General features: G+C 43.8%; 1 long non-coding RNA gene across 1 annotated transcript; it reads left to right on the top strand.

Annotated features, from left to right (window-relative positions):
• The first annotated feature begins 2,371 nt into the window (after positions 1–2,371).
• On the top strand, positions 2,372–6,050 carry LOC111093197. Its single transcript, XR_005380832.1, has 2 exons — positions 2,372–2,984; positions 5,763–6,050. It is a non-coding gene; the product is annotated as an uncharacterized LOC111093197 (long non-coding RNA).
• The last annotated feature ends 2,064 nt before the right edge of the window (positions 6,051–8,114 follow it).

Genomic DNA, 8,114 nt, shown 5'->3' on the forward strand with positions numbered 1-8,114 from the left:
CCTTGCTTCCTGTCCGTGTTCCCACAGCCGCCAAGGGGGACAGCTCCAGTTTGCACTTGGAGGCTTCTGAACGCAGGGTCCTCGCTGTCTGCTTGAGATGGTAGCTCCACACAAAAATGTGACAGATGTTCAGCATCAGGAATCGCACCATGCAGCACATTCTTCCTCCCAGTCCTGTTCGTTTCCTCTTGACAGGATGTGGAACAATTTCCCTCATCTGTTGCTCGCTCAGTGGGTTTGAGGATTTTGTGGATTTTACAATGATACTTAGATTCCTCCCAAATCTCTTCCAAGAGGTTAAAAAAAAAAAAAAAAAAGGTGTTGATTTAGTCACAGACTCTGTTTCTAGTTGAGGGGTTGCTAGTTTTGTGACACACGGGTGAAATCAAAGGAGAAAAACCACCTCGTGGGATTTCCTGAGTCTTGGCATTCAAAGAATGCAGTCTGGCTAACTCAGGGGTCCTCTAAATTCTGAAGAAAATTTGAAAAATCTACAAGATTACGGAAAAAAAGCAAGGCAATTTACTTTCATTTGCAAACTGGACAAATTCTGAACAGAGTTACTGCAATAATGCACTGGCACAGAAGGCATTCTGGTAGGGTCCAGAGAAGTAGGGCACCATTTCTTGCAACTATATACTCAGTATATGATCAGTGTCCAGTGACACAATTTGGAAAATATGCCTATTGCAATGGTTTCCTTCTGGATTCCCAGGCTATGTAAGTTCTCTTGTTTTAACTTCTTTGTTTTCCTCTTCCATTAGCAACCAGGCAAACTAACATTTGCAGCAATGCACTGGAGCCAGTCCCTTTGAGTGTTATCCCATTCGATTCCCACAACTCTCTGGCATAAGTAATTTATGCCCATATCACTGATGAGGAAACGGAGGCTCAAAAAAGCATTAGGTCAGTTTCTCAAAGGTCAGTGAGGAGCACGTATATTTGAATTCAAAATAAGATCTGTAAGACTACAAAGTTGCGCTCTCTTTTACTATACCGTGCTGGTTTCATTATCTATAGTTCTCTAGGGCCCTGGCTAGGAAAAATGGCACACAATGAGAATTCATTCACTTTTGTTTTTGTTTTTGTTTTGTTTTGTTTTCATTTTGCTACTTGAGAGATGGGCTGCTTTTCAACCACTCTCATTCCTGCTGCATGATTTTCTCATTTCCCAATAGCACATTGGGTTCACAGATGCAGCCCCGTGTGAGAATGGCTCATCCAGTGCCTTGCACATACCAGGTGTCAGCAAATGTTGTTGAAGGGAGCCAAAGCACCCATTATGTTATTTTTTTGTGTGTAAAGACAGAATTGGACCAGATAGCATCCAACTCAGCATCTTTGCTCCTTGTCCAGGATTTGAGCCTGGTGAGTCTGGGTCATAACCTCCTTATTAGGGTGAGGTTGACTGGTTACCAGTTACTAATTTAAAGGAACAATTGTATTAGATTTAAGATTCAAGGGTATGTGTCCTGTTGGTCCTTTAAAAATTAATCACTTTTCACCATCTCTGATAAACCACAGTGGATTCTTTTTTCTTGGCTGCTTGTTTAGCTTTCAGTTCTCTGTTTAGGTCAAATAGTCACACACTAGGGGATCCCTGGGTGGCTCAGCTGTTTAGAGCCTGCCTTCGGTCCAGGGTGTGATCCTGGAGTCCCGGGATCGAGTCCCACATCGGGGTCCCTGCACGGAGCCTGCTTCTTCGTCTGCCTCTGTCTCTGCCTCTCTCTCTCTCGCTCTGTGTCTCTCATGGATAAATAAATAAAATCTTAAAAAAAAAAACCACATCTAAAAAAAAGTCACATACTAGCTCTCAGCTTTGTTTGGCCATCCGCAGGGGTGATGGGAAATGATTGCTAATCTTTTTTGCATTTAACGCACCTCTATGAAATGGTTTTCTTTCCCTGCCTTGCTTAGGAGCCCTGGGGCTTTCTCACCTCCTGTGAACGCTGCCTTGCGTGGCCTTTTTCAGTGTGGCAGCCATCCTGCAGGAGCCTATTAATAGCCTTCATTTCCAGTATGTGCCCTATAAAGTCAAGCCTCATTTTTAGCAGCGTTCTGTTACTCACAATTCTAGGAAAAGTTCCCTTTGCCTGTCTTCCTGCCAGAGGACGGTCCAACCCCCTCTGCCTCCTCAGGGAGAGGAGAAAGGAGCCCATGGATATACAGTGGGTGGGACACTGGTTACAGGAGCTGTTCCTCTCCAAACTCCTCCTACAGAGACAACTGTCCTTGTTTGTACCGCTACCTTGATAAGCCTCCTGGGGGAGGAGGGTGAGGCTGTGGCTGCCGATGCTGAAGTCATGTTTGACTCATCTCTTCCTCTCACGCCACACATCCAGTTGGTCACATATTCAAGATACATCCAGAAACCAGTGCCTTCTCACTAAGCCATCCTTGTCTCTCACTGGGCCCTGGGAGGCTGCCGGCCTGGTCTCCACCTCCTCCATAGCTCCCTTGGGCTCTTTTCTGCACGTATCCAGAGTAGGCTCTTAAAGCAGAAATTAGATTAAGTCACTTGGAGTGGCCAGCTGTCAACACTGAGCACGGCTGAAGTCTTCGCCTGACCTGTACAATTTGCATGACCTGGCCTTTTTGACCTCATCTCCTATCACATTCTTCCTTTCTTCTGCCCAACCACACTGTCGTCTCCTCTCGCCGCTATTCCTGTCCCAGTGTTTTACACATGCTATTCCTTCCATAAAGGACAAAAAGCTGGCTTCCTTTGCTATGGAGAAAATTGGTCTCTGCTCAGATCTCTTATCAGCACAGCCTTCCAGGATCACCGGAAACAAAATAGCACCCTCAGTCCTGGCAACCCATAGGAGCCTCCTGTTTCACTTCCCTGTTCTGCCTTTATGGCTATCTGATATACTGTCTGCTTGCTTGCTGCTCGTCCCCCACTACTGGAAGACAAAGCGCCACGAGGGGTGAGCACACGGTTCCAGCTGGAACCTCAGAACACGAAGCAGGGCCCTCCCAGAGTAAGTACTCACTAAATATTTGATGAAAGAATAGTTGTTGAGCAAAGGTGGCAGGAGATAACCAAACTGCTTTTCACTCCTGGGCATGAGAAAGATTTGCCAGAGGCAAACGGAGAAGGGTTGATGAATGCATGGGACGGTGACCAGGGTATACTTGGTGGACAGTACTCTCCAAGGCAAGCGTGCCTAAGTGGCTCAGTAGGTTAAGTGTCTGCCTTTGGCTCTGATGATGATCCTGGAGCCCTGGGTCTGACTCCTTGCTCAGCGGGGAGTCTGCTTTTCCCTTTGTCCACCCACCCCCGCCATCCTGCTCTCTCTCTGGCTCTCTGTCTCCAGATAAATAGTCTTTTTTAAGAAAGGACTTTCCAAAGCAGAGCTTCACAGTGTTGACCGTCATGCAATATGACTTCCTCTCCTCATCTGGATATCCAGATCGTTGGTTTTTGTCTGACAGGCACTAGTTAAGAAAAAGACAGAGCCCCACAGTAAGGTGGTAACTAAATAGTTCACAACTACTGGAGCCAGAGGGCAGGAGAATATAAGTAACCAGTGTCTGGGGAGGGATTCTCTAAAATCCTACTGAGGTGATCAGCCATGCACAAAACACAGGGTTAGACACCAATCAGTCTTACAGAGATTTAAGGGGGCAGGCAATCCTGGTTATAACTAGATATTCCCTTGGGGACCTCAGTTACCTTTTACTGGAAAACTCACAACAGATTCAGGCTAAAGGAGGGACAGAAAGAAATGTGGCACAGTAACCTGATGTTACTGCTGGAGGAATGTCAGGTAGTGAGACAGCCATGTTTCTTATCAGCATCATTAATTGCCAAACCATGGAATTTTAAATGGAAGGAAATCTAAGAGTTATTTTGCCAGCTCCCCCTCTAGCTTGAGCACCTTGAGGCTGGATCCATAACTCTCTCTGTGTGTTTCTGGTCCCTATCCTGGCTGGGGTGTTACAGACTCTATATTCTTCACTAAATGGAAGGTGAGGGAGACCAACGGAATTAACGGATTGATTTTCTCCATAGCAAAGTAAGCCAGTTTTTTGTTGATCATTTCTGGAGAAGAGAAGTATTTCTCTACCAGTATACCAGTTTCTCTTTTCAGACACCTAAAATATTATCAACATTAGAACTTCTTAAAAAATACTGAATCAAAATCTTAGTCTATCCAATATTCCAATGTTTTTCTTTCTGGATTGGTGAAAAACAGGCTCATTCTCTCTTTTACTAACACAGTTACTGAGAATTTGTTGGGTCAGCTCAAAATTATTCTGTCAGTAGGGAAGATTACTATTTGATTATAAGGATAAATATTAATAAATATTTAGCAAGAAGGGATGACATCCTACGTGCTAGGACAACACTCACACATTTCTTCTAAGAAGGATACTTTTCTGGACTTGGCTCCACTTAGGGTGGAGAAGATTCTGAGGCTATATCAATGTGGGTTACCCAACATCAGAAAGATACCAGTCAAGGGGAAAATGATTGACTATTGTCCAAACACTCATGCAACCCCAGACATCAAAGTACTACTGATATGCTGCAGAAGGAAACCCCACACTAAATGCAATATGGGGTTAGCAGGAACAGTACTGCACAAGAAGTCTGGGCACTAGGCGCTCTTGTCACCACTCAGATCTCACCTACCTTAAGCCAGTAGTGATGAAAAGCCATCCCTTCTTCTTTGTGAACAATTCAATGCTAGTGGCTCTGGCATAGAGTTCCAGGCAAGGCCTTTAGCTCCTGGACGGTGCTTGGGCATCTTTGGCTTCAGTGTTGCCTGAGGGTGCTGAAACTGCAAAAGATATCCAATTCGCTTCTCCATTTAACTCCAGTGGTGTTGCTCAGGCCATTCAGACCGAGCAAATCCCATAAATGTTAGTGGCAGGGCTGTCTCTGCACATGCCTTAGAGCAGATGGAGGAGCTGGGTCTGGGTGGCCTCCCGAGGGTGCTGTGGGCTCCCTCTGATGCATCCCCAGGACTTTTTTCTGGCTGGATCATCATTAGTTTAGCAGTGAAATAATGAGTTTCATGGGATGAGGAACTAAAGAAAAGAGGCCATACAATGCCTCTGCTTTAACTCCTTTTCTGTCTTTTTTTTTAATTGTGTGAGAGAGAGATAGAGAGTGGGAAGGGGGATTTAGGGGGAGCATGAAAGGGAGAGAGAGAAAGAGAGAATTTAAGCAGGTTCTACACCTAGCACAGACCCTGATGCCAAGCTTGATCTTGTGACCCTGAAATTATGACCTGAGCCAAAATCAAGAGTTAGGGGCAGCCCGGGTGGCTCCGTGGTTTAGCGCTGCCTTTGGCCCAGGGCCTGATCCTGGAGGCCGGGGATTGAGTCCCGCATCCGGCTCCCTGCATGGAGCCTGCTTCTCCCTCTGCCTGTGTCTCTGCCTCTCTGTGTGTGTGTGTGTCTCCCATGAATAAATAAATAAAAATCTTAAAAAAAAGCTTTAAAAAAAAAATCAAGAGTCAGACATTTAACTGACTGAGCCACCCAGGCACCCTTCTTTCCCTTTTTATCCCTCCTTTACAGAAACAAACAAAAACTAGAAGTAGCTGAGAGCACACTTAAATTCCTACAGGAACAGCTTCTCAGGCTGAGAACTGCACATTCGTAGGGGAGTTCCAGACTGCTATGGAGTGTCATTTGTAGAGGTTTGATGAAAGTGGTTTATGCTCCTGGCAGCACCCATGACTTCTGTGTTTTCTCTCCTCCTGTGTTTTCTCCGTGCCCGGGAATGGTCATGGACTTATCCACAGTGGTGGATGCCCAAGCTTGCCAAAGCCTGACACCAAGACCTCTGAGAGACACCCAGCGTGGATACTGAGACTTCTCCAACCTGATGTCTCTGGGCTACAAGCTGAGTTTGAGCATTCCTCATTGATGTGGTGACTTCTGTCTGCCCAGAGAGTTGCCAGAGTCTTCTTCCATGGAAACTCAGGGCCTGGGTTCTGCCTGGTGAAACTGTTAGTTTGTCGGGGGCATTCATTGGCTTTCTACCCGACTTATCAGGAGATCTGAAGTGAAATAAACCAGATTATGGCTAAGAAGGAGTGCTTATTCTTGCTGTCTATTTTCTGATTTTAGGGCCCAATAAGAGAAGTCTCCTCTTCTGCAAAATGCTTTTCTTTACTGAAAGGACTCAAAGCTGTTGCTAGAATCAGACTCAGGTTACAATGACCACTGTTAACACTGCCTTAAATGGATGTCTAAATACCATTCCAGGAAAAATGGCTTGGGATTTAGTAATGTAGCCAACTTGCCTTTCTCATCACAGCCAATTCTTTTATCAGTTATGTAAGCCCTGTGCTTTGCTTTCCTGTCTTCCACACCTCCTCCTAGCAGTTGAATATTTGGCTCTGGAGCCAGATGCACATGGCTTTGGATCCTGACATGGTCTTTGTTTGGTTTTGGATCACTTAATGAACCTGTACAAGCCTCAGTTTCTTCATGAATCACCTGGAAGCAATATCAATACCTCCAACCTCCACCACGGTATAGTTCCAAGGGCTGAGATAATTTATAAAACTTATAAAAAGTTTAGCACAGTCCAGGCACAAGGTAGATATTCAATAAATGTTGACTTTAGCATTTTTTTAGGAATAGCACCTACATCCACTTTGAAAAATCTGAGGAATGACAAGCAAATTTTGAGGTACATGGAAAAATCATAGTTAGAATTTATTCAGAGTTATTTCTCATTGTATAAAAAATGGAGAGATGGTCCCCAAAATGCCAATTATCCAGAATCATAATAAATAAACTCTTCTGGGAAAGTGATGTCTTTGTATGTGGAGACTTTGAGCCTTTATATAACAAAATTTAAATTTGAATACTTTTTTGGTGACAATCTTTTTGAAATATACTATCCAATTTCCTGCCTTCTTAAGCAAAGTTTCCAGGACATAATTCATCATTTCCTTCCATCCCAGGTTGTCATTATCTACATCAGTTTTACCATACTGTATTTTGGTTGAATATGGTGTGGAATGTGGAGCTTGCTGTAAGACCAACTAGTTTCCCCTGCTTTTCCATGCAGTAAACACGTCCCATTCTGCCCTGAGGGCTGGGGTGCTCATGGCTGTGCCTTCAGACTTCCTTCTCATTCTCCCAAAAGATGCAGACATGCCCCTGGCCTGCCGCAATATCTATGACTCATACAGGACAGGGGTGTATTGTATGTGTCTGTAGAGGTAGCAAGCCTACTTAGATATTCTGGGGCCATCATCTAGGCTTGTGGATATTGCAGAATTTCAGGGGACATAAGGATTTAGGTCTCTAGGCCACTGAGGTTTAACTTTTTTTCTTTTGCATCATTGTTAACCTTGTATTTCCCGTGGGAAAGATTGTTTATCCTTAACAAGGGCGCAAACTGGAAGTGGAGGAATAAAGTCAGGACAAAAAGTGTTCTGATATCCAACCCTTCAGTTGTCCATGGAAAGAGTTCTACAGGTAGAAGAATGTTACTTTGGCTCACCTACCCTACTATTTGACCAAAAGGCAACAGTCCCAAAAAGTTCAAATGCTTCCTCCCAATGCACACCTGGGGTAAGGCCAGGATAGACCTGAGTCAGCCCATTCTGTGCCCAGAGTTCTTTCTGCTTCTTTCATTGGTCAAACACAAGGAATATTCAGGAAAAATTATAAGAATAGCACCAAGACCTTGTACTTAAAATAAGATCATACATATAATTATTGGAGGGTTTCTGCATGTGTTTGATTTTCTGTCCCTAGAATTGCTCGGATAGTAACTTTTAATTAAATATTAAATTCTAAATATTTGAAGCATGCGTAACTTCCTCATATACAAATAAGAAGCTTTGCCAGGAAAAAAACTCTCTTTCTCAAATATCCCTGCTCTCTTGTAGTTAGAGTAATGTATAAACCACAAGCTGGGTTCTTGGATTCCACCAATACTCCTCAACTGAAAAAGTATTACACAGGACACATATAAACACAATAATAAAAACTTGTCCTATTTCTACTTTGTTTCAAAAACAACACGCAAACTTATTTTGTGAAGATTGGTAAAATGTCGAGTTTCCTATGATCACTTGTGCAGTTGGATTTACCTAAGAAATATAAAAGAATGCTTTTTTTTTTTTTTTTGG

The sequence above is a fragment of the Canis lupus genome, chromosome 29 (assembly GCF_011100685.1).
Source record: "Canis lupus familiaris isolate Mischka breed German Shepherd chromosome 29, alternate assembly UU_Cfam_GSD_1.0, whole genome shotgun sequence".
NCBI classification, from domain to species: Eukaryota; Metazoa; Chordata; class Mammalia; order Carnivora; family Canidae; genus Canis; species Canis lupus.